The following is a 27,770-nucleotide window of genomic DNA, read 5'->3' as shown; positions in this document are numbered from 1 at the left end:
TTATATAACCAGGACACATGCCTGGGAAACATTTGCCACAACAGCTTTGCCGTGCACTTTCAGAGAGGTGAGAAGGACAACTACCTACTCCCCACTGGGAGATACCCAGTACAGCCACAGTCTTGAACCAAACAGCTCCACTGGTATAGCTCCAGGGTTACACATCATTCTTAAGCAGTACTTGTTTGTAAATCCCCCAGTCTAATTGACATTCTTCCTGTTGGTCTGTAGCAACTTCTTTCAAATCGGGATTTGTAATCATCTGTGCCTGGAAGGGAACTACTTTGTGATCTTTGTCCTTTAATGTCTCATATATAAATCCAAATGAATGCACTAATGCAATCCAGAGTAATTAATTATACTGTAAAGGAAGGAAAATCTGCAAGTGTGATCACACAAACACAAACGGGAGACAGGAGATAAGGAAACATAATGTATGCATATCCTCATATATACACACACACACACACACGTCTACATGGAGGCATTAAATAGCTGGAAAGCCTGTGGGGAGCCTGTCGACACGTTGAGGCAAATTAGCTTTATGCGCAAGTCAGTCAGCAGTCAACGCTAACGCAGTACAATTGGATCATTGGTGCAATTATCTCACTGACTGTCAATTGTGTTTTATGTTCGGAGCAGTCACATTAGTTCAAACCAAAAGGATGTGTCTCAATTAAGCTGCACAACACATGTGAGATAATGTAACCACCACCTGCCTCCATCACACAACTTCCAGGGGTGAATATTACCTTTGTAATGAAGTCCCACTTTACTTCCAGTGTCAAATATCCTTTTGAACGAAATCTCCTCTCATGAAACGAGAGTAAAAGAAACCAACAATATTAGTTTTGAGGCATATTAGATAATACCTGGCTGACAATAATCTTCCTCTATATTGTGAAGATATTGAAAAAACGTCAGTCCCAGAATGATTATAGTGCATAGCGTTTGTAACAGTTTTATTTATGCTCACAGGTATACTCTTGTTTTTAAACTGGTAAAAATGCAGTACAGAAGAGCAGTATTTTCAAATATTAAAATGATGGTGGTTTAAAAAAGGATTAATAAATACATGTACAGCTTTTGTGAATTTGTATGAATTATGTCTAATTTAAAAAATCCCTGCTGCCATTAGAATTTGTTTCTGTGCATACAGCCTCTGAGCAGTAAAGGACATTTACAGCTGACAGCGGATCCAACTGAGCCACAGACATCAGAAGCAGACGTCACTTCAGATGAAGACTCAGAGTAAAGGACATGTCATTTCTCTAAAATCATGTTTCCTCTCTCTTTACAAATGAGCCAAACATGTATCCTTAGTTTACTGTGAACTATCCAATAAGGTGAGGTAGTATCACAAGATATTAAAACGAGATCCACGCAACTATTCATCCTTTGAATTAATTATGATATTAAACTATATTTCTGCTGAGTTTTAGTGCTTGTACACCGTAAGGTTATGTAGCCACTGTGCTGTGTAGCAACAACAGATGAGAGTTGTTACTATGAGCCAGTAAAGTGTAACTAGATCTCGACCACAATCCCGTAACCTGCGCTTCCTTATCTCTACACGGCACCTCACTGCAAATCATAAGGTGTGTAGAGAGTCTCCTGCTGGCAGCAGATGCACAGAGGGAGTGGGTTACATTTACATTAAAATACAAAACAGCTTTCGTCATGCAAAAAGATTAGAATTTGAAGCTGCTAATGAAGACCTCCCTGTGTTTCTTTGAGGGTCACATACCACCAGACTTTGTATCTAGGCTTTAACATGTAAAACCTACCATCTCTGAGGTTGTTGAAAGTAATTATTAGTGGACGCCCTTTGTGTTTGTGTTTCTTTGTGTGTAATCCTTCCTGTTTAAGTGTATTTCGTCTTGTTCTACGGGTTGGATTAGACCATCAGCACGCCTGCTGTGCCATACCACAGGTTGTTTCTGCTCGATTAGTAAGTTTTGCAGCGTCGTATTTATCGTAAATTAAAATTAAGGTTAACATTAAACCTTTCTATCCCTAATTTTTATTGTTTTGTTTTAATTTTGGCAAGCCACTTGGTCGAGCATTTATCAAACTGTTGAGGCAGACAACAGCATCGGTGAGTCATTCAATGAATCATAAAATGTAAAAACAATAGACTACAACACCACACAGACAAAGCATTAGCATCGACAGACACCACAAAGAAGCCTCACCAGGATTACTAAGAAACAAGCGTTGCATTTATGAAAGCTGTCATGACTCAGAGCTGGAAATTACTCCTGAGCTGAATAAGGTGGAAAAACTTTGCACTAAAGCAGAACTTTAAGATGAAAACCATTATATTTATTGGATAATATCCCCTGGATTTCTCCTTTGCTTGACTATTTTTGTTAATTTAAGAAGGCAACTGTTGCCAAAGCTCTTATCATGCTGCTGTATTTCAGGACACCCTCTGGATATTGTTGACCCTACAGTTTTGCAGCACTGCAGTGATTTGAATTCCCCTCATTTAATGAAGTAATATCTTGTATATCTCTCTGACGCATTTGTCCCGACACCACCTCCAGTTTTTAAAAATAAAATACGTGTCCTCGCCACCGGTCCCCTTTCTTGTCATCCATGCTAATGCTCGTTATTTAATCAGGCACAGAAATACACCTGAGATTTAAGATCTATACAATTAACTGTAATTAATTAGTTGGTTTGATCTCTGAGGATCAAGCTGAAGGAAAATTGATTAAAAACATTCAGCATCCGTTTGTTAAAATCTGTTTGTCTTCTTCCTACATTCACCTTTAGCCTGCATGAAACAGCAACAATGGCTCCTTCATAGGCAGCGTCCTCTTCTGTCTTTCTTTCTTTCCCACTGCCAGAAACACTCACAAGCCAAATGAGTGAAATGTCCTTGATTCCAGGGTTCCTGTGTACAGCTTCACTTTTTGTTTGCATACATACACTCCCACTCCTTATCTTGGCTTTCAAACCACCAAGCAGAGTTCGGGGGTGCATTCAGTTCCACCACCAGCCTTTGATGTCTTCCCTCCAGTGAGCCCCCTAGTGATGAAATTTGTTTCGTTGAGGATGTGAGTCCTTCTGTTCCTCAGTGAGGGATCAAACCAAGTTCACACACACAATGATGCTCACATAAACAGAGAGTCGATAAAGGGCAAACTTAATCAAAATAATAAAAGCATGTTAAGGCCAAATGACTAATGTAAATGTGAGGTCTACCTGTCGTCGTCAGCAGTTCTTTTATATTGCAGCATTGTAAGTGAATAGATAATGAAAATGTACCAATATTAAGTCCAAAGGTGCCCTGTCAGGGTTTCTACACACAGGGATGACGGTTGACTGCGGAGGATGTTGGGTGTTGTCACAAAACCATTCCAGGAAGTACGTATGTAATCGTTTACCTTAATCTAACCCTAACCCAGATGTATTTGTGACTAAAGTCAATAAAACTATGATGTTTCCACTCTGTAACCAAGATGTTCGACAAGCAGCTGCCTTCGTTCTTACGACGTCAAGGAGTGACGCGCCTGGTGCATCAATTAGCGATGCCAAAGCAATGAGAACGCCTCCTACTGCATCAGGAGAGGTGCAAATGTACATACATAAAGTTACTGAGTAAGTTAGTGCTCTGTTAAAATGCAAAAACAACTCTGGTGGGTTTTACAGCAAGATGGTCGTTTGGATTAAAATGACCTTATTTTTAATATTATTAGTTAACATTTGTTGCTATGGTTACACGTATAAACACAAAGTTAAGGTTAGAGAATGATTGTGTGTTGACTGTGAGTTAAAAATGCCAAACAAACAGAGGCAGGACGTTTAAGTTTTGTTAATCTGAAAAACCTAAAAGTTGTTATGAACTCATGTTCCCTCTGGTGTTTCACCTTGAGCCCCCCATGATTTGTCTTTGTCGAATCGTGAGAATCACTGTTGAGTCCAACTATCTTTAAATTAAGCAGATAATCATCTGTTTTCACAGTTTTCCCTACTGAACGCAGCCAGGCCGCCGCTTGTTTTGCCACTCAGTCTGAGTGAGGGGGATGTGGACCAGTGGGAAAGTGAGCTATGTGTATACTCTCTTTTATTCAGATCAACACAACTCACACATGGTGAACATGCCACCAAGCAGTCGTCTGCTATCTGGATAGTAATGCAGGAGTTCTTAGTACGTCCCAGTTAGCAAAATGTTGGACTGGAGCAGCAAACTGCAAAAAAGTGTTGTGTACTGTACCTTTCATTTGATGTGAATGCATAGAATATTTCAGTATAATGTTTAATATGGGTATATGAATATATATATTGCTCTAGTTTTTTGTATTATACTCTGGTCTGATGTTCTTAATTTGATCTTAGATACAATCTTTAATCTACTGTTGTGGCATCCAAGTGTTTCCATATCTGACCCTACAAGCCATATTTACAGACTCAGAAAAATAAAATCTAAATGTAAAAGACATTCTGGGGAATAGTGACACATCTAATACTGTAGCTCACAGACAAGCAAATGCAACTGTGTCTGCACATGTTGAGGGATTTGCATGGTTCCTTCTCCTTCTCAACAGGAAGTGAAAAGTACAAAACAGTCTCTTCCTGTTTTGTGCGACAACTCTGTCTCCAGATGTGCGGTGAAGCAATGGGTGTCTCGACAAAGAAGAGAGACTTCTCCACATATCCAGTCATTTTCTTAAGTGTTAGAGAAATAAATATAATCTTTTCTCTGAAACATTATAAGATGCAACCAAAAAAAAAAAAAAACAGGAGAGTGGAAACACAAATGAAATTCTGAGTGTGAATTCTCTGCAGCCTCATATTATTCTCCCTCTTTTGAAATTGTGTTAACATGACAACCCATCTCAACAGTGCAGCACAATCAAAAGAGAGGAGAAAAGTAAGTTGAGGGAGAGAGAGAGAGAGAGAGAGAAATGGAAATAAAGTGGGGAAGAAAAAGAAATGGTAGAGAGTGGCAAGAAAACTGCAGTCCCACTCCAGGGACTGTTTGGAGTCTGAAGTAGTTCAGTCTCTTTGAACGCGAGCCAACAGGAAACTGTGCCGCAAAAGTGATTCCTTTTTAAAGTGGAGGGGAGTTTCCATCTCACCTTTCTGGTGTTATCCTTGTGCACATGTGGTTTAAATGTTTCTTAAAAGCTTTTTTTTTAGAGAGAAGAGTGATCTCTTGAAGCACCATTTAACTCGGATTAATTGTGGCAGTGTCTCAGCTGCGTCATGGGAGACTGCTGAGCCACTTTGAAGCTTTCAGAACTACTATGAAGATGAACACATATGTAATTTAGGCGTTTTAAATACCTTCACAGCTCTACTACTATAGATGTAGTTAATTTATTCACCTGAGAGAATAACTGCATTTGTTTTCCACAAATATTCCAAGAATGCCAAAGTGATCCTGCCTCTACAAACACAGATGAACCTGTGCTGACTAAAAACTAACATTTCTGCCCTTTATGTCAGAAAAATCTCGACATGAATCCAAATATATCAGAGAGCAGGGCAGTGGATGCAGTCTATAAATAGAGCTTTGTGTTGAAACAGCGTCTTTTGATTTGATTCTGGCTGCGGAAGCTGTTTGATGGGAGTTGAGACCCTGTCTGTATCCTCACGAATTAGGACACATGTATTTGCAGGAGTTGCTGTGTCATTACACTGCAATGGCTTCATTTGATTTAAATTGATTTAATTAGATGTGACACGTATTTCCCATAGACAATACGTCTTTGCCCCATGCAAAAACATGTCACAATTAACTGCTATTAAAAATGCAAACCTATCTTTTCTTGCATTCAGTGGGGTGGAATGACGACTTTCTGAATTTATGATTCTGCTGAAAAATCAACGAATCAGTTCATCTATAAATTAATAACTCCCTGCACAAGTGTGGGAGTTACCGGAGAGTCAGTGGTCATCACAGACAATGCAGATCTCCTGGATTAATGAAACTCCTGACAGTTGCTCAGACTGATTTATTTGTTTTGCTATTATTTGATTTTCATGCTATGAATTATTTTGAATTTGTGTCTTTTTCCAACTAAAAACTGCACAAGATTTGCTGGTTTCAGCTTTTTAAATGTGTAGATGTACTGCTTTTAATTGATTCTCTTTTGGTTTTAAATTTCAATCTAAGACATTTGAAGACTACGCTGATGAAAACATTTAAATGTATTAATAATGTTCTTTCCATACTGCACTTCTGCAAAATGCATGTAGAACCATGATAAGATATTTAAACTAGTCGTAAGGTTGCACCTCTCATGTTAATCTGTTGTATACATTGAGCACATACAAACTTTCTCTGCATGTACATCACGTCATTCTCTATGGTGAAGCTCATTTATACTTAAGGGGGACTTTAAGTTGCATGGTTCACCTCTTTATTTCATCTGAATCTTGGCTGTGAAACACCTGTTTCTATTATTAAAGTTGCTGAGCTGCTCAGTGTCTAACAGAAAACTGCGGTGTAGAGCAGCTTTTCCTTCTTTCTATTAAAAACTTTTGTGTACACAAGATTTTTATGTAACGAACTAAGACATGAGAAATCAGCTGTTTAAATCCCAGGACTCCCACTAACTCTCAACACATGAGATAAGTTACAGCAAAAACTGATGATGCAGACATGGTGGCAGCTGTGTGTCAGACTTTTGGTTTCGTTTTAAGATCATCTCCAGCAGAAGCACGACAATGTTGCTGCAGGTCTTTAACAGCACAAATTCACAAAAACTGCTCAGAGCTTTATTCAAACAACGTTACCCATCTGCTGCAAGATTAAGCTTGAGATAAAGCTGCTATCGTGACTCTGTCCTTTTTTCTGTACTGACGTCTGTGAAAATCTCCAGTCGCACTAGCGATTCCAAGAAGCTGTACTTTGGCATGGCAGTGCTTCAGGCTAAATGCTAATGCTAACATGACAACCTGCTCAAAACAACAGTACTAACAAGCTGATGTTTAGATAAAACACAAGCAAATTTTGTCACAGCTTTAGAAAAGAACGCTGTGAGTAAACAACTAAATACAGAACCAAACTGCAAAATTATATTTTAGTCCATGTTTTGTCCTGCACACATGAGATGTAAAGAAGCTGGGATCTTAAACGTATTTAAACTGGACACATGCATAAAGTGTTTTTTTATGAGGGCAGACAAATAGCATGGCAACAAGCTGGAGAGTGAGTTGAAGTGGAAGTAAAGTGTCATGAATAAGGTGGAGAGACACGAAATGGACATCGATTAGAACTTATCTTGTGTGCTTTTGTCGTGTCAACTCTTTTGCTTTGTATTGACGTGAATTTCTTTCAGATGCCACATTTTAAAGTTCCTCTGTAATGATTACTGTTGCTCAGCACTCATTATACGTTCCCTCTTAGTCTTCCTTCTTTTTCTTATTACTTTGTTGCTCTAGCTTTGATTCAGTATCACAAGTGAACATGACTACAAGCAAGTCTCTCTACCAAGGATTACCAATATAAGCTGTCACGCTCAGCTGCACTGCAGATGTGCTTTTGCTTTGCTAAACCTCTTATAATTGCATTTTTTATTTATGGCATTTCTGACTATTACTGTACTGCAGTAAACGGATCATGGTTGCGGCTTGTGTACCCTTTATACACATGCACTTTTTTTAACGATCATTTGTGAAACAGAAATGAAATTTGATTAGTCTAAATCTGCTCTGTTTGTTTAATTGATCTTGGAAGAAATGAGGCTAAATGCTGCGTAGGATACGTAGAATTGCAACTGAATTGCATGCAAGTGCAGAAGACCTGGTCTGTGAACCAGAAAACTGGACATACAATAACCATGTAGTGCATTTGATTTGACTTTAGTCTGTACAACAGCACTCCACAGAGTCCTCCTGAACTACTGAATAGATTGATGAATTAATGCCAAATTCCCAGGAAAAAACTTTCAAAACTCACTTTTCATCTATTTGAAAGAAACGGTTTGATAAGCAAATGACTGATGATAGAAATTAGGAACTCTAAATCTGGATTTTAGAATCATTTTACTCTATACTAATTAGTTCCACTGTTGGACAACTGGGAAGCAATTGTCTGCAGAATTAATGTGGGAAGTAACCAAGAGCAATTGAAGAAAAGTAAAGTTTGGGATTTGGTTTTAGAAGTTGATGTCCTTTCATCACTTTTCTAAATGTTTACATGTATGTAAGTGTCACTTACATACATGTATACTGTACATCCTGCTCAGTTTGTAAAATACAGTAAAAAATGTGTACAATACAGTTTATTAAATACAGTAGGACGTTCAAGTTTTCAAAATATTCAGGTTATGGGAAGATTCAGGTTACAGCCCATTAAGTTCCTGTAGTGGAAAATAGCTACAGCATATGTAGCCTGAGAAGCAAACCTCAGGGCGAAATTCACTGCTCGCACCACTCGTTGCAGCTCATTAGCCTCCTTGCTCCGAGCACATGGCAGTTCTGATATCAACATTTTTGTTGACTGTGATTGTAAAAGCCCTGAAAAGGGAGATATTGATGAGAGCGACACACGACAACTTCTCCTCAGCCCATGTGTGTATTGAGTGAAGCATCAACTTAGCATCATATAACAAACATACAGAAATCCACAAATTATACAGCAACTGACCATGTTCCTGAACAATACATGACTTATGTGGCTAATACATACAACAATAACCAAATATTCACTCAGTAATACAATATTTCAACAGCTGAACTACAACATTTACATATAACACAGTGCTCGCCCAGCGGATACTAAAATGACGGCTTTACGGCGAGGTTAGCATACCGTTGCTAATATCGCTAGCATCCCGTAATTCGCTTCTTTACTTCAAAATACACGAATGCAAAACACCAAAAATATCCCATGTACACACATACATCTTCGGATAACACATACTTATATTACTATGAACAGTCAGTAGGGAGAACTTATACCTGAAAAGGGAGATATTGATGAGAGCGACACACGACAACTTCTCCTCAGCTCATGTGTGTATTGAGTGAAGGAGGAGAAGCGACGCGACCCGATGACCTCAGCCGCTCAACGCTCCCTCTGCTGGACTCTCTCTGTAACTACATTCTCCCTCAATCCAGTTCACTCCATTGTGGCACTGACACCAGCACAAGACACATCACAGTATACTGTGCTCTAGCTCTGACAACAACATTGTGAACACAAAACTACAAACAAAACTATGATCAAATATGCACCAGCTAAGAACCGGCACTGACTCCACTGGATCCGATACAAAGCATGCAGGCCACGTTACTCCATCCGTCACATACTCCCCATCAAAAATAGATGTTGTCCTCAACATCATTAACCGTAACAGTCATCAAATATGGTGGAACATGTTCAAACAGGTTTGTTACAGACTGGAACTCTTTTGTTACATTTTGTTCTTCCGTTTTCAGTCCCATGTGGCAGGTGAATGTACAGACTGGAACTCTTTTAGTACATTCAGGTATTTCCTCTATCAAACACACTTGTCCAATGCGTATACATTTGTGAGAATTGTTCAGAGTACATATACACATTTCCTAAATCAAGCACAGTCATTGTGATAAAGTCTCTTATCGTGCAATGTCCATAACAGCAGAACTTGGCTTTACTTTACGCCTCTGAGTGTGTGTATGATAAGTGTGAAGTTGTAATGTCTACATAATAAACAAAACTTGGCTTTTGCTGTAAGTCCAGCATTTTAAACTGTCCAGGGCAGGGTCATCCTACGTTCTATAGAGATACAGTTGTTGATCATAACATGGCTGTCCTGACTGTACCCAAGCTGGAAGCCTTGTATAAAGGGGACGTGCAGCTAGTGTATAACAGGATGGTGTTCCCATTTTGTCGTATCTGAGGGTCTTTGGTGGCCTACGAAGTCTCTGGGGCCGCTGATACCTCATGTTCTTCTCTTCTTCCTGGCTGACATTTACCGTGGGGAGTGATTCTTGTCCCCCTTCAGTATCAGTTGAGTTTGTGCCCTGAACATTCCTGTGCTCCAAGGAGTTGTCATCATCCACCTCTTCCTGGGACGGTTCCACTGCAGGTGTACTGAGGTCAGGTGGGATCCCATCATGTGCAGTTGCAGGCATCTCTCCCACTGGTTCCAGATTCGGAACGATAGGTTGATGTGGCATCTCTATGCTGTAATAATCATCCTCATCCTCATCCTCGGAACTTTCGCTGGCTTTGTCGGTCTGGCTTGTCTTCCTTTTATTTGTTGTAGGCAGGCACACCTCAGTATCCAAAGGTAGGTGATCACATGGTAAAAGGAGGTTTCTGTGTAAAATTCTGGACTTTCCCTTCCCATGTTCAGGACGCAGCTCATAGATGGGGGCATTCTCTCCTACTTGTCGGACTACAGTGTGAATGCTGTCCTCCCAGTGATTCCTTAGCTTTCCAGTTCCTCCTCGAGGAGTCATATTTCGCACCAACACACGGTCACCCGGGTACAACACTGAACTCCTCACCTTGCCATCATAAATCCTCTTGTTTCTTTGGGCAGATTTTTGTGAATTCTCTCGAGCAACAGCATATGCCTCCTGCATTCCTTGTTTCCACCGTTCAACATAGTTACGCTGACTATAGCTCCCTGCTTCAATGGGTAAGTTAAACATCATATCAACAGGTAGCCTCGGTGAGCGGCCATACAGTAAGTAAAATGGGGAGAAACCTGTTACTTCTGTACGCGTGCAGTTATAGGCGAATGTGAGCTTATTCAAAGAGTCTTTCCAGTTCAGCTTGTCTCTCTCGGTGAGGGTCTTAAGCATCTGCATCAAAGTCCGATTAAAACGTTCTACTTGTCCATTTCCCTGTGGATGGTAAGGGGTTGTTCTTGATCCTGCCACGTTGCAGTACTTGCTCAGTTGTGAAAAGAGCTGATTTTCAAATTCACCTCCTTGATCATGATGAATGCGTGCTGGGAACCCAAATTTCAGAGCATAATCATTGAATATTTTGTCAGCAACTGTTTTCCCAGATTTTGATGTTGTAGGGTACGCCTGTGCAAAGCGAGTGAAATGATCTACAATCACTAGTATATATTCATAACCACCTTTGCACCTATCGAGGTGGAGAAAATCCACTGACACAAGTTCGAATGGCTGTGTGGTGACAATATTTGTAAGAGGAGCCCTAGTCTCACGGCTTGGTTTCTTCTGCTTTAGACAAGCACAGGTCAGTACATACTGTTCAATTTCTCGCTGCATGTATGGCCAAAAGAAACGGTCTCTTATCAGTGATACTGTCCTGTCAGTACCTTGGTGTCCCATCTGCTCATGTAGCTCCTTTAAGACAGTGATCCTGTGTTGGTCGGGTAACACCAGTTGTTTTCTGTGGGCTGTCTTTCTCCACAAGATTCCGTTCTCATCTATCTCCAGCTTTTCCCATTCACGGATGAGACAAAGACTCTGAGGACTGAAGTTTTTCTGTTCTTTACGCAATGGCCTTACTCCTGACAATTTACTCTGCAGCACTGGCCCAATATGTATGTCATTTTTCTGATCTTGTTGTAGCTGTGCTGGTGTTATTGAGACAATGGTAGTGTCCGTGACATCAATCACACCATGAACAGAGATGGCCATTGACCATAAGGCGTTTGACTCTTGCTGTGCCTCTACAGCCTGGGCAGTCGCTCCCACTGCATCATAAGACATCTCCTCAGTGCACTCATTCATGAACTTCTCTACCTCCACTGGCATCCTAGACAGACTATCGGCATCAATGTTCTCTTTTCCAGGACGGTATTTAATAGTAAAGTTGAAATCAGCCAATTCAGCCACCCATCTGCTTCCTGTAGCATTCAACTTAGCAGTGGAAAGAACATAAGTCAAGGGGTTGTTGTCGCTGTAAACTGTGAAAAAGGGGGCATAGTACAAATAGTCACGGAATCGTTCTGTAATTGCCCATTTGAGAGCGAGGAACTCTAATTTACCTGAATGGAAGTGATAGTTTTTTTCTGATGCTGACAGTGTTCGAGACCCATATGCAATTACACACAGTCTCCCATTCTGTTTCTGATACAAAACTGCACCAAGCCCCTTGTTGGATGCGTCTGTGTGGAGAATGAATGGTTGGGAGAAATCTGGGAATGCCAAGACAGGGGGTTGAACCAGACAGTTTATCAGTTGTTCCAGGGTTTGTTGGTGTGAGTCTGTCCATTCAATTGGGGTGTGAGATGGCACCACTTTCGCATTTCCCTTAGTGTGCAACTTCCTCCCCTTGGGCTGTGAGATTGTTCCTTGGTCAGGTCCTTTTGTTAACTCATAGAGAGGGCTGGCGATGCGAGAAAAGTCCTTAATGTACTGGCGATAGTAGCTCAACAGTCCAAGAACCTGCCTCAACTCACCAATTGTTTTGGGGTTTTTGTCTTTCAAAACCCTTATGGCAGCTGTGTCAGCGGGATCCATTTTATTTCCTTCTGCTGATACTATTCTTCCCAGGTAGCGGATTTCTCTTTTGAATAATTCACATTTGCTAGGTTTTAATTTAATTCCACACTGTCTCAACCTTTGCAAGACTTTTCTTACATCATTGACGTGACTTTCAAATGTTTTGCTAAACACTAATGTATCATCCAGATATGGGACACAAATTTTGTCTCTGAGGCCTTCTAAACACTCCTCCATGCAGCGTTGGAAGGCTGCTGGAGCATTCATAAGCCCGAATGGGATTCTGGCCCATTCGTACAGTCCCCATGGTGTCACAAAAGCTGTTAGATGTTTGCTGTCTTTTGCCATGAATCCTTGGTGGTATGCCTTCCCTTGGTCTAACAGTGAAAACATGGTGTTTCCTCCGAGGCCATCCATGATATCCTGGACCCTGGGAATGGGTTGTCTGTCAGGGTGAGTTTTACGGTTGAGCTCTCTGTAATCTATGCATAGACGCAAAGAACCACATTTTTTTCTTACACAAACAACAGGTGATGCATAGGAAGAGTGGGATTTCTCTATCCATCCCTGCGTGATCAGGTCTCTCAGATAATCTTTCATTTCCTCATATAATGGCTTAGGGACTGACATGTAAGTCCGGACTACTGGCTCTGGATCTTTTAAGGAAATTTCCAACTGGAGGTTCTCAATACAACCTATATCATTGTCTGACCGAGAAAAAGAGCTTGACTCCTCCCTCAACATCTCACGTACTATTTTTCTCTGTTTCTCATGTAAGTGACTTAGATCAATCGGGGGGTCCCAAGGCTCTGTACCATTTTCCTGATGTTCAGTGTGTTGGGTCTGAATGCTATTGATATCAGCAAGTGAGTGTGTTTCCCCAGCTAAGCTAAGCGGGTACACAGATGCAACTGATTGTACTGTACCAATAACTACCTTTCCTGTCAACATAATGTCATGGTCCGTGGGGTTTTGTACACTCAAAATAATGTTTGGCTGTGCCCCTTTCCTCACCTGCACCAACGTGTCACAGAACTCAAGTCCCTCTGGCCACTGGGGGTTGCTATCAGGCTCAAATATCATGGTGGTGTCTTCTTTAAAGGGCCTGGTACGAATCCTACATTCTACTTGGACAGCGCTGTGGCTGGCTATGTTCATCTGGTGGCAGGCTGTTCTTACCAAGTACTCACTTGTTCTTTCAACGTTCACTGCATTAATAAATGCCCTAGCCTTCCCTCTTTTAAGGTTGGGAAAAGCTGTTGTCACAGTTTTTATCAGTTTCTCTTGATCTACATCGTTCGTCTGCTTCTTTTGACTGTTAATAACAACACGTTCAATGACATTAAAACCAATAATAGGATGTGGCTGTTGACTGCCTCTCATTACCAACATAGGAACCTGAAACTCTTTAGTGTCACCAGCTAGCCTAAAAGTCACTTCTATCCACCCCACATAGGGCATCTCTGTACCATTAGCTGCCTCCACCTGCAGGGGGTCATCTGAGTCGACTATCTCTGCTATGTCTCTCAACTTAATGTCTGGGAAGTTATTAGCTTTCCACACCTGATCCACTGCAGACACCTGGGAGCCAGTATCCCACAGTACTTGAGTTTTCTTCCCTTGTAAGTAGCAGTGGACAACGCATTTTTTTCCTACAAGTTCAGTCACTGTACAATGTTCTTTTGTCACAATGTTTCTCTTTTTGTTGGTCATCGTCTTACATGACCGGGTTTGTTTCGTTCTCTTCTTAGGTTGTGTTAACAGTTTACAGTTCTTCTTATGTTCAGGCCAATGACTAACCTGACATTCCTTGGAACAATAGCATGTTGCTTTGCACACTGAACACTGTTGAAACACCTTACGTTCTTCAGTTCCTCCACAGCTGGTACACTTTTGGGACAGTCTGACTATTCCGGTCACTCCCTGTCCCTCGGGGGCAACCGTGTCTCGTTTAAAGGCGTCCCTCTTTCAGCATTAGGAAATCCTCTGTATCCCCTACAACCTGCACGAAAATGTTCACTACTTCCACATCTGAAGCAATGTTGGCAGTATTCCTCTCCTCGCTGCTGGCATGCAAAACATTTTGGTCTTCCGCGTGGCATTGGATATCTCTGTGGTGCAAATCTCTGCTGAAACTGGGCAGTCCCTGTCACCCTTGGTCCACCCACAGCTTGGTATCCTGGAGCAGCTCCACCTGACTGGTGGAAAGCTGGGGGTCCTTGATCCCAGGCCATGAACTGGGGCTGAAAGTAGTGCTGATGGTGGGCTGCCTGATTGTCAATCTCCTTGCCAATAGGGGGATGAGGCTTAGGACCAGTCTCTGGTTGCTGAATGGACTCTCTAATTTGTGACACTTCTGCCTTAAGATCCTTTAACAGTACTATATCTGCTTTGATTTCTTTTAGGTCAGACAACACATCTGGGGTCAGCATAGTTATGGTTTGTTTGCTTGTGAGTTTCTTGTCTCCATTTAAGTCACTGGACTGAATTGCATGGACTGCAGGGTGCCGCTGTGGTGCAGTCTGCCTCTTTTTATCCTGCCTCTCTTTCTCATTCGCACATGCCATATTGAGCCTCTCTAAGAGCAACTCATCAGAGGTGGCTGGTTGCAGTAAGTAGGGCTGGAGATCAGTTTTTATGTTGTCATTTTGCAAGCCTGTGAGTACAGTGTGCATGAACATGCTCTGCACTAATGCAGGGTCATACTTTAGGCTAGATTCTGCTTCCTGTGATGCAAACAATATTTTTTGCCTTAAATCCATGGCTCTGATTAAGAAGTTCTGTGGGGTCTCTTTGTTACCTTGGGCCTCTGTAGTTAACTGTTTGTATAGCTCAGTTGCACTTCGTTCTTGATAATGTGAGCGGAGGATCCTTCTAAGAGTAGGCAGAGACAGATCACCTTTACCTTCTAGATAGCTGCGCAGCTGAAGTCCCGGTACAATAGCTCTGATGACAGCATCCACTATTTCTGACTCAGGGTACCCTTTGCTCAACCCGTTCTCAATTTGGCGGGCCAGGCTAGAGAATGTAAGTCTGTCCTTTTGTCCAGGCTCACCGATTTGGCCAGAGATTTTATAGTCTTTTCGCCATGATGGACTGTTAGCAGAAGCTGGGGTTGTGCAAACTGGAATGGTTTGATTGCTGGTCATATACTCTCTGTTAGTGAGTTTGTGCATTTCCATTTCTTTCTGTTGCACCATAAATTTCAGCTGCTCTAATTCACTCTTCAATTTCTCCTGCTCATCCCTGTCTTTTGTGTTTTCTTGCATATTAATTTTGTTAGGATCTTGCAAGGTTTTTATCATGTCCATTAGGCTCAACAGTTCTGACATGCCCTCATCCTCAAGTTCACTCAGTTCTTCTCGTTCAACATGTCTGATAATATATGAGACAAGGGCATTACAAGTTTTACCAGTTATCCTTGCTCTACTTGTTCCTGAAATTTCAAGAAAGTCACTTATCTGCATCAGCTGGTCTGCGGTTAATTGGAAAAGAGCTCTCTTAATCTCAAACTGCAGGTTCTCAATTTCTGGATCCATCTTGGCAGGAGAGCCACAACCAAATTCGTGGAAAGAAGGGTTTTGTCAGTTACCGTGGACTTTGCTGCTCCCTGGTGAACACTATTCACCTCAGGATACACACTTTCCTTGGCTAGACTTTCACTCCAACTGCGGTTGTGTTTCCTACCACCTGGGTTAATTTTATGGGATGATCGATGTGGGAGTTCCTTCTATTGCAGGGTACCTGCCTCACTTCTCTCATCCCAGCGGTGCCTCCAAATGTAAAAGCCCTGAAAAGGGAGATATTGATGAGAGCGACACACGACAACTTCTCCTCAGCCCATGTGTGTATTGAGTGAAGCATCAACTTAGCATCATATAACAAACATACAGAAATCCACAAATTATACAGCAACTGACCATGTTCCTGAACAATACATGACTTATGTGGCTAATACATACAACAATAACCAAATATTCACTCAGTAATACAATATTTCAACAGCTGAACTACAACATTTACATATAACACAGTGCTCGCCCAGCGGATACTAAAATGACGGCTTTACGGCGAGGTTAGCATACCGTTGCTAATATCGCTAGCATCCCGTAATTCGCTTCTTTACTTCAAAATACACGAATGCAAAACACCAAAAATATCCCATGTACACACATACATCTTCGGATAACACATACTTATATTAATATGAACAGTCAGTAGGGAGAACTTATACCTGAAAAGGGAGATATTGATGAGAGCGACAATAGTGAATAGTGAAGGAGGAGAAGCGACGCGACCCGATGACCTCAGCCGCTCAACGCTCCCTCTGCTGGACTCTCTCTGTAACTACATTCTCCCTCAACCCAGTTTACTCCATTGTGGCACTGACACCAGCACAAGACACATCACAGTATACTGTGCTCTAACTCTGACAACAACATTGTGAACACAAAACTACAAACAAAACCATGATCAAATATGCACCAGCTAAAAACCGGCACTGACTCCACTGGATCCGATACAAAGCATGCAGGCCACGTTACTCCATCCGTCACATGATCATCTCTCATCTGAGCTACGATGTCTGGACAATAAGAGCAAACCAACTATATTTCACCCAAATGTGCTACAAGATGGTTCTAGACAAAAAGTCAGGGATCACTAAAATCATTAGAGTTCATCCTCTGGGGATCACAAATATCTCTGGTAAATTTTTTTAGTAATCATTCAATAACTCATTAACCAACCAACCGGTCAGCTGTCCACTCAAATCTTTCCTCTAACACAAAATCATATTGTATGTGCAGTAACTGTTTTAGCCTTGTGTGCTTTTTCACTATCAAATACTCAAGTTGGTTGCAAACGTTGTATTTAGTTGTCTCAAGAACTAGTGATGCTGAATAGTCACCAAGTACCTCTTCGGTGGATTGATCTGTAATTTCAATTAAGATAACAAACAGCACTTCTGTTTGCAGCTCTTGCATAATTACTACTTTGGGATCCGACCATCGCTGATTGTCAAAGCCAAGAGTGCAGCCGGAGTAGTTCTACACACGTTAAGGTTTGTTTTCTAAAAGTAGAGCTTATTTTTCCTCCATTGTCTAAGAATTGTCAAATTCTTTTAGGTTCTGTTTATGCCTACTTGTGCAGAATGAGTTTACTACAAAAGCTTCACTGATCAGAGGAAGCAACAGTTTTCTAGGACGTTAAACTGCCAATTATGGGGATTTTAAGGAAGGAGTTCTACTACTGAATCAATTAGCATCACTCTGTAGCTCAGTGCAGCTTCTAGCCACTTATTGTCTATACCCCACCGATCTGCCATTATAAAGACCAAGAACATCTCTCCCCAGCACAACCTTACATAAGCTAATTGCACACTGTTAAGCACAAGTGAACTGAACAATCAAACTAAGATGCAGTAGTTTTCTTAGAAACTGGAAGAACAAACCAAGCTTAAAATATGTGGTGAGACAAAAGTCTGGTTTATCTAATAGAGAGCTGGAAGTGCATAATTGTTTGCTATGAAACTTCATATCCACATGATGCCTCTGCAGCTTAGTTTTGGATGCTTTCTTTTCCAGTGGCTGCAAATAGAACTATACAATATTTACACAATACATATACAGTAAATGTGTATTTGTTCAAATGCTGTCTGTTTCGGAGTGTTCAAAGGTTTGTACTGTACCTCAGGTGTTGCCCCAGCATAGCCTACAACCGTGGCCTTTAAAATGACACCTATGGAGGCGGTCATTTCTACCTAACAGCACGCCCTACAGGTTAGCTTGATGAGCAAACATTAGAGGTATTCAAGAGTGCACCATGTCGTAGTTAGATATAATGAGCTACATTGCCCACAGAGCTTTGTCTCTCTGTCACGGCATGCTGATATATTTAGCATATTAATAAATTGCAGATAACAGACACATTCAGCATGTTAATAGGATACTGATAACGTTTGTCTGTGGGTTTAAAGGTGCAGTCTGTAAGATTTAGAGGGATCTATTTGCACCAACAGTTATGTTTTATTTAGCTTAGAATGAGATTTTTATATCTACATACAGAGTGGGGAGTCCACAGTATCCATAATGGTCAGTGAAGCAATTTGGGCTGGTGGCCAAACTGCTTTTCTGCAACGTTTGCATTGACCACAGGAAAAGAAGCTGGCCTAGAGTACTTTCCAGCTAGCAGAGCATTACTGTATACTCATGAAGACCCCAAATATATTAATGATTGGATTTTTAGCAGACTTTAATAAACAACATGTACCCTTCACCAACTTGGGTTGAATGTTGACAACAGAGACAGGTCAGTGCGTAAGTTTGGGGGTGCACAGAGTTCAGGGATGGTCATTATAACAGCAGATGTTTTGAATATTCTCGATATGCAGACTGAATCTTCATGGCAGCTGTAGTTATTTGCGCATTGCATTAACAAATTAAACATTGTGTGCCACAAACGTTTTCGTACAGCGCGACTGTTACAGTGAGCACTGTGTACTCCTGCAAAGAAAGTACAAATGTGGGAAACTAATGTAACATGAGAAAAGAATCAAAGTTGAAGAAGTGATTGTTTTCCTTTACTGTACTTGAGCGCATTAGAATACAGCAGATCTGCTGTTATAAAGTGCTGCTGCTGTCAAGTTAAATGTCCATTCTCCAGCGGTCAGGGTTGAAGAGCCGTCTGTATGGGTTGAACTGAAGCAACTAGACCCTAAAATAACAAAAATAAATGACCTCAGTCCGAAAAAATGTTAATCTTCTAAAATTTGGAATTTATTATTTAGAGTAGTGGACTGAGGAAGTGCTACAAGAGAGGCCGACATGCATCCAGTCCTTAGTGCGCAGTGCAACCACATTTTAGCACTTTTTAGCAACTGAGCTCCTCCACTCGAGTACCCTTCTACTGCAGGCTGATGGCAGTTAAAGTGAGGTTTCACTTTAGTAGAGTGTTTGTGGTTTTCAGCAGGGGCATCATGTTCTCAGCAGTTGCATGATTTAGCCTTGGAATTCACTGTCACCACCCACATTCATGTTTTTTTTTTTTCTATCCCTGCTGCCAATACTGATAACAAAAAAAAACTGAAACTCTGTCTTCGTGAGGCCTTGCAGGTAGAAAACAGAATAATAAAGCGTTACTTAACCTTGCTCCTTCTTGCAGAGCTTGGAATTCATCATTAGTGTTTTTCATGTCGTTCGGTCTTTTCAGTGTGGTGTAATTCTGACTTTCTTTTAGCTCATATCAGTAAGCTATTCACTCATTAAGAAGAGGTGCCTGCACCAGAAAAAGGATTTTTCTATATTTTCATTTTTATTTTCCCTTGACCCGAGCCCTCCAGGCTGTGCAGGGACTTCCAATTGCTGGGCTAATGGCTGCAAAGCGCTGTTTTATCTGTGATGAATAAGCTGGTCAGAATATGGCAGGCGAACATGGCAGCCTTCATAATGGGGACCCACGCTGTTAATGAAATAGCTCATTCTCAACCTACGCAACATTTTCTGTTTTGATTTAAAGTGACTGTACATTTAAAACAAAATTAAAGTCTCCAGTCAAAAAATGTGCTCTGACTATTCTTATTCTGCTTCAGCTGGATGTTTGGCCTTCACTGTGGAGAATGCGATGGTATGTGTTTGTCACTGACAGGCTGTATATTGCTGTCATTTGTAGTATCACAGTCATACTTATAAAGTTATAAATGTAATATTTCAATCTGAGTGTTTTAATGTCTTTTACTGATATACTAATTTAGAATATACTGTATGTTTTCTGCTATCTATTAATAGGACTAAGGTACTTTTTTTAATAAGGGTCTGTTTCGAAATGTGTCAGGTTTCTACATTTGTGCATGAGATCTGAACAAACCCCCAGGACACATTCCTAATTGTTAGCGTTTAGCTACCAAATCCCTTTAAGTAACTGGCAGTGTTACAGCAAACCAATACAATCTCACTCTAAGAGTGGATGTTCTTCTTAAATGGATTAAAACATATTCTACCTTCTGTATTGATGTTGTGTTACAGTTGTTTAGGCTGCAGAAAAACTTTTTCATTGTGTGCCACAATGCAGACGTAGCGTTCTATAGTATCATAATTCCAAATAACCACCCTCGGTTGCAGGGTGAAATGTTTAGATAATACAGGTAAAAGCATAAGATGGAGCAAAATGGAGAAAAAAAAACTCAAAGAGTGCAAAGAGAGAGGCACAGCTCGGCAGTGAGAGAGAGGGGGGGCGATGCTTTTATGACGATCCCGACATTTCGACAATTCCATCACTCCAGAAAAATTAAGTTGACATTTCTCAGACAGCACAAATTGAAACATCAACGGTGTGCGGCCTCCTGCGACGCGAAGAACGGGCTACAGCATTGCTGGAGCAATGTTATTTGTTTATACAGAGACTCTCAGCAAGCTAAAGGTCATGTGTTTTTGAATCAACATTATAAAATGGATTTATGGGCTTGGGTGTAGTTATCCACAGTGCACCCCGGTTTGTCACGTCTGCAGAATACACTAGAGTCACTTCCTTCTGACAATAACAACCTGTGCAAGTCACCTATAAGGCAAGCAAAACAAACACTATCCATTTCTATTTATACATACGGCGCATAGTGTCCTGCATATCACAGGTTTGCTGCTGTGTTTGTAAGTTGATTGATATTCATATAGTGCACGCTATATTTTCAGGTTAAACACAGTTTTGCATTGTTCTCCCTGCAATCTCCCTTGGCTGCTTGTGAGATGATGTTAATAGAAAATACTGCACAAACATGATCTATGCAATACAATGCAAAAGTTTTTTTAGCAGTTTCATATTTCTTGTTCCTTAGGAGCTGTGTTTAAGTACATTTAATTTGACTTCAAATAAAACATACTCCATTAAAATGCAGGGTATCAGCTTTAATTTAAAGAGGGTTACATCAACATAGAAAGATGTGTGTGTGTATATAAGATGCAGTTGTTTTAACTTCGTGCCCACAGTTAGTCATTCAAAAGTAAAGTTAGTGAACAGAATGAATAAAGTCAGACACAATCATTATACTTAATATGTTGCAGTCAGGAACTGCCTAACCCACAGATGCTCTTTATGTTCCCCGCTGATGCAGCTCTCTCAGGCCTTCACCACCTCCTTTGTTCCTTGGTTGCTTTTGTGAACTGCATCCGGGCGTTTGTGAGGCAAGGAGTGCAGTGAATCCTTTGAGGTTACGGTCATAGAGTTGTCTGTTTGTTGTTGACGCAGAAACGTGTGGGCCTCTGTCGAGGAGAGCGTTATTGACTCACTGTGTAGTCGCCATGCAAATCCACAAGACTTGTGCTCTTTTGTTGACCGGCTCATTTGCTATTTTCTAGTTTTCCTGTGCATTTTCTGAATATTTCCAACTGTTGGTTTTACCAAGCTAGCTGTCTTTGATAAGCCTCTGATAGATTTTTACATTTTCACTTGCATGATCACGTCTTTACGCCTGATATTGACGGGTAACTCAGTCTGAATGATAACTCTCGCGCTGCATTCTGAGCTACATGGGAGCTCTTTTGTGCATGAACTAATGTAACTTCACACAGCTACTCCAGAAACCTTCATACATTTGGGTACTATGTGTTCGCACTGCTATATTACCCACACAGCTCTGTTTTGGCATTTTAATGTAGTATCCATTATTTTATTTCAATTTGAATGCGCTGAAGCACAGAGCCTGAACAACAAACCAAATATGTACAGTCCAGACTGTACATATGGTTTGTGTGCTTTGAAAAGTTATTATTGCTAGTTGCTGCTAGTTGCTGTGTTAGTACTTCTGAAAAGATGCTTCTCAAAGGTTTTCAATTTGTCTCTAATAGATTTAGTAAATAAATGGAAAGAAACACATTGAAACACAGCAAAAATCCCAACAAGCTTGAGTCACCTGACATTGCTATCGATTGAAAATATATTTTATTGGGTAAGCAGGCCTGTGGCCACCAGGTCAGCAGTTCAAATCCCCAGAGCAAAAGAAATCTGCAGAAAGAAAGTGAGTCAGTGAACTCGCCAAGTGCTTCCTGTCAGTGCTTAAGCCAAAAATATTTTGACATTAGCACTGAACAGCTTCTGATCAGGAAGTTTTACAAAGTTTTACCTAATACCCTGTCTCCCCTCTCACTGCCCCTGTCGCTTTATGCCTGCACAGGCTTAGACGCCACTGAGTTGTTGGTCAGGTTAACAACAGCAGTCTCTTCAGTATCAGTATCAGTCAGTATCTTTAATCAGCTTTGAGTATGTCAGGGTTCAAGAGGTTTATGTGCCAGTGTGTGCATCTTATAGAGTCATTGTTTGCTATACCTGAAAGAAGATGATCTATAGTATGTAATTTTAATCAGAAAGCCTGTATAAAAGCAAGCAACATAAAGCAAAATAAATGTTCAACCTACAGAACAGAAAAAATAATTTAACAGAAATAATAAAATGCCTCAGACATCCTGCCTCATTTATTCAACATGCACACAGCTGTATACTTTTCTAGAACTAAGTCGGTACTGGATATAGTTTGATAAATAACAATTGCTGAAAATTGATGGGCATAAGTGAAGAGCATTAACAGTGTAGAGCAAAGTATGGAAGGAACGAATGCTTTTAGCCCAGTGGCTCTAATGAATAGTTTTATAATGTATGAAATTACTACGTGAAAACTGTTATTTTGAAAGAATCTTTCATAGTAATGAACACGTATGTATGTACGTATATAGCTTTATGAAATGGTTTGTAGAGTTTTAATGTTAACCTCATCTCATATGTAATCATTAGTTCACCCAGTCTCTTAGCTACCATCTTGAATCTTCACTTTAAGTATATGTCATAGTTGGGTAAAGTGTAATTTCAGACATAACATATTGATTCTTTCTCATCAGTTTCAGACATTTCCTGACTTATTGTTCATCATTTGTCAGTAGAGTGAGGGACTATTCATCAATATTTTGTGCATATATTTTTAAGGACGGGGGGTAGGGCACGACCGAGATTATTCAAAGTCATGAAACATTCATATCATATGCTTATTTTTTTATATGATTCATTACTGAGTGGAATGCATGATGCTCACACTTTGACAGCAAACTTTCAAGACAAATGTCACGTGTAATTCCTATAATGGCACGTGCCTTAAAGCTCATGTGTGAGCCATGCTATTTCAACGGTGTCATATTTTACATGTCAGAAATCCATGAATATAAAGGTAAGGGTTAGCTTTGCAGCATTAATCATGTTCAGTGATAAGAGTAGGACGTTTATCATCATATTGGTACTTCTTATCAACAAGAGAATGAAACTTCAAAGATGAAATTATTATTTTGGTTTTATTTAAACCTACAGATATTATGACACAGCACGCTTGCAGGCACATTCTGTTCATAACAACCCCATAAGGATATTCTTGTCACTGAATTATATAACAAAACTTTGTTGTCATCGTCATCATCATCATGGCAGGCCACCGCTGCCCCAGAGAAAACTTTGAAACCTCTGAAATTTAGTCAGACGTATCCTGGGTTAGAGCTCCACAAATAGAGATTTTTTTGCATAGGCTGGAGGAGAGAGCTGTGGGCAAATTTCTTAGGTTAATGACTTTGTGAATTATTCATATTCAGGCCCAAGTGAAATGGGGGAGTCTGAGTAATCTTGCCGACAGTGGTAGTCATTTTTTGCACTAAAACCTCAGCTACCTGATGTGATACTGGGAATTCTTTGAACTGTAGCAGCATAGTATCTGTCTCCTTTTTGATAGTTTTTAATGTCGGGCCCTTGTTTTAACTAAATTCATGTCTGTAACACATTTACAGCAACCAGTAGTGTAAGCTATTTTTATATTTTGGAATTAAGCCAGTGAAAACTAGTGAGAAAACCAGAGGTTGTTAGCCCACAAAATGATAAATTACATGTAGAAAGCTGAAATAGCAAATACTTAAAATAGTCAAGTCAAGTCAAGTCAAGTCAAGAAGCTTTATTGTCATTCTAACCACATATAGCTGAAGCAGTACATAGTGAAATGAGACAACGTTTCTCCAGAACCATGGTGCTACATAAAACGGCAACAAGACAAACATGGGGCTGAGGACTGCTAAGTTGTCCTAGCAAAACACATAAAGTGCATCCTGTGCAACCTAGTGCAAACAGTGCAAGAACACAAAGAAAAAGTGCAGACAGACGTCAGAAGACAGTGCAAAAACAGAACACAAAACACAAAACAGCAGCGACCAGTAGCGGAAATGAATACAATTTACAACTGAAGGATGGAAACATGTCGAATCTAGCGAGTGTAATAGTTAACTGAATACTACTATAGGAAATCCATTCATGGGGCACACGGGAAGGCTGGGAATACATCCTTTAAAGCAGACAGCGAGACAGACAGCACAAGTTTTAGGTGTGTGAGTGTGAAGTGGTTTCAGTAGAGCTCTTTACTTAATACCTGATTAGACAGAAAGTGAAATATGAATATACATAGAGGTTTTTGGTTGGTGCTGAATTTCAGTTGAATATGGAGCAGGATTCCTGCATATTTATTCATCACAGAGAGCATTACTCCCTACTGGGAAAAAAAAATCAGTTATTAGAGTTCTAAAACTGATTCCAAAAATAACAGATGCAAGTAACGATGGATGGATATAAATTGCATCACCAGCTTTCTTTCATGTGCATGCCCATATTTGTGGATTTACCTGATCCGGAGACTTTGGCGTCATATTTAAGTGCAAACCCCTTCCTGAAATCAACCACCCACACCCACACACTTGATCATGTGCTCTGGCACAAATCACCTTTTTATCAAAAGATCACGTCCTCCCTTGTGCAGTTTTAACTTCAATAGGGTTAGAAACACAATTACCTCATCTTCCCTTGAAATATAATCTGGGACTGTCAAGAAAAATGAGGTGAGAGAGAAGAAGAGATACTGGGGGAAGGAGGGGAGCAAGCAGAAATGAGGGCAGGTGTAAGGGAGATAAGGAACGTTAGCTGTGCTCATAAGATGATGATTCAGAAAAGGAACAGCAGGGAACAGAGTTCAAATGGGCTGAGCTTTCAAACAGCGCCTTAATCATTCCCACCGTGTATAGCCTCTTATGGTTTGCCAAAACCTCTGCAGGAGGAAGGGCTGATTCCTGCATATAAAACGAGATCAGAATGGAGTTATCACTGCAGGAAGACATCATGCAGACATGACTGCTGTACACAACATGGAAACATTGTACTGGATTGTACAGTATAAGACGACACACACTGTATCATGTACAGTAAGTATCAAAAGCAGTCTGAGCACGTTGGCAACAAAAAACTTAATTTGGCATTACAGATGCAAAGTCATGCCTGAATAAAAACATGATGTCAGCTAATAGAGAGAATTAATAAAACCTGTCTGAAACCACTGAGGCCTTTCTCCCAAGACTTTTAAATCAAATTAGATAGCATTGGGACAGCAGAGCGCTTGAAACTTTAATTGCATGAGATAATGCAATAAAAGGTTTAGCAAATCTGTTTGTGTCAAAAAAAATGTTAAAGGAATAAAAACCTTTACAGGACGGTGCTCACAATGCTGTGTAGCCAAACATGCATCTGTGTCGCCAGCATGATTGGTGTATCTACATGTTCCTGGTACAATGTCCTGTGTCATCGTTTTATGTGTGTCTATGTGTTAATGCGGTTCAGACTTGATGCCATAAATGTAACAAGGTCTAACTCAGTCCGACTGTCGTGAACTTGCTTGGTTCAGTAGTTACACCTGATGTTGCTGAATTTGTGACGTGATGTTTATCATGTACAAAATATTTTGAACATGTTAGCATGCTAACATCTAGTATTTTGCATTAAAAGCAAAGCAGAGGACCAAAAAACACTCAGTTTCCAATTATCCCACCATTCTTTTCGATGGTATCCAATGATGAAACGTATCTCACATTTCTGGAGAGAAGCAGTGTTAATTCATACGTTTGTGGATCTCCAGTGTTTATTTAACCTTCAATTATTTTATAGTTTTAAACAAACCCCTACAGTTCAGTGAAAATGCTCTTGTACTGAGTAGCTTTTCCTAGAAACCACACCATCAGATTTTTTACTGCAGCTTTTGAAATAGCAGACATACTGTACTTTCTCTATTTCTACAGAGAGGCAAGACAGGCATTTTTTTTATATTAATCATCCAGAACACTGTTCCTATGTTCTTTTGAGGAATGGTGTTTACAGAGGAGTAGCAGAAACAGGAAGAAAGTGATTTACCTTGGCCTGTTGAAGTGCAAAGCTGAAATGAATACAATTCTGACCTACAAGCATAAAAAAAACTTTATGTGTAAAGTTGAGCAGTGGAAATGTTCTCTCCCTGGTGTTTGCTATCTCCACTGCACTCCAGCGTCTCTCCACAGCTTCTTCTCAGCTTCTTGAGAGCACAGAGTTTACTTTCCAAGCACAGTTCTTATCAGGTGAGAGACCTTCACCCAGATTTTTTTTAACTTAAACTACATATATCTGCTGAACCCAGATTACAGATTATGTTTAGCTCTCCTGCTTTTTAATGTAACCTGAACTGTAGGCTACTTTAAAGCAAACCAACATATGGAGTTTCTTTACAGCTCCTGCATGTACATGGCAAGAAAAAGTATGTGAACCCATTGGAATTTCATGGTTTTCTACATTTATTTGTCATAATATGTGATCTGATCTTTATCAAAGTCAAGAGTATTAACAAATACAAATTGTCTAAAAATACAAACACAAAAAAATCTGGTCTTTCGTGTTTTTATTGAGAACCTCCATAAAACATCACAGTGATGGCGGAAAAAGTATGTAAAGACTAGAGTATTAGAGTAGCCACAGTCCCAAAGTGTCTGCATGTGTAGATTGTTTGCCTAATAAAGAATTTCTAAAGTTGTTGACATCACTTTGTAACTCTTTCCAGTTTTTTGTAAATCAACAATTATTGATCGTAGATCCTCTAAAAGCTCCTTTTAATCAGTCATGGCGCACATAAACAAATGTTAGTGTTTTTTCTCAGTCGAAGTAGCTCTAGTTCACACCTCCAAACGAATTTTTTTAACTTGTGCCAACACCTGACTCCAATGAGCCTTTTTGAGCTAATTATTCAGTCATTATGAGGTTCACTTACTTTTTCCACTAGTGTTATGAGGTTTTTATGGTTGTTCTCAATAAAGACATGAAAGATCTGAATTTTTTTGTGTTATTACTTTAGTCACATTAAATTTGTTAATATCAGATCAGATCACATTTTATGACAAATAAATGTAGAAAAACTATGAAATTACAAAAGGTTCACATACTTTTTCTTGCTGCTGCAAACCTTGTGCCACTCTACACACGGTTAAGAAATAATTTTCCCTGGAGCTTTTATGCAAATCCAGCCTCATTGTTGCGTTATG

This window comes from Anabas testudineus, chromosome 2, assembly GCF_900324465.2.
Source record: "Anabas testudineus chromosome 2, fAnaTes1.2, whole genome shotgun sequence".
NCBI classification, from domain to species: domain Eukaryota; kingdom Metazoa; phylum Chordata; class Actinopteri; order Anabantiformes; family Anabantidae; genus Anabas; species Anabas testudineus.
Note: the sequence above shows the minus strand (reverse complement) of the source record.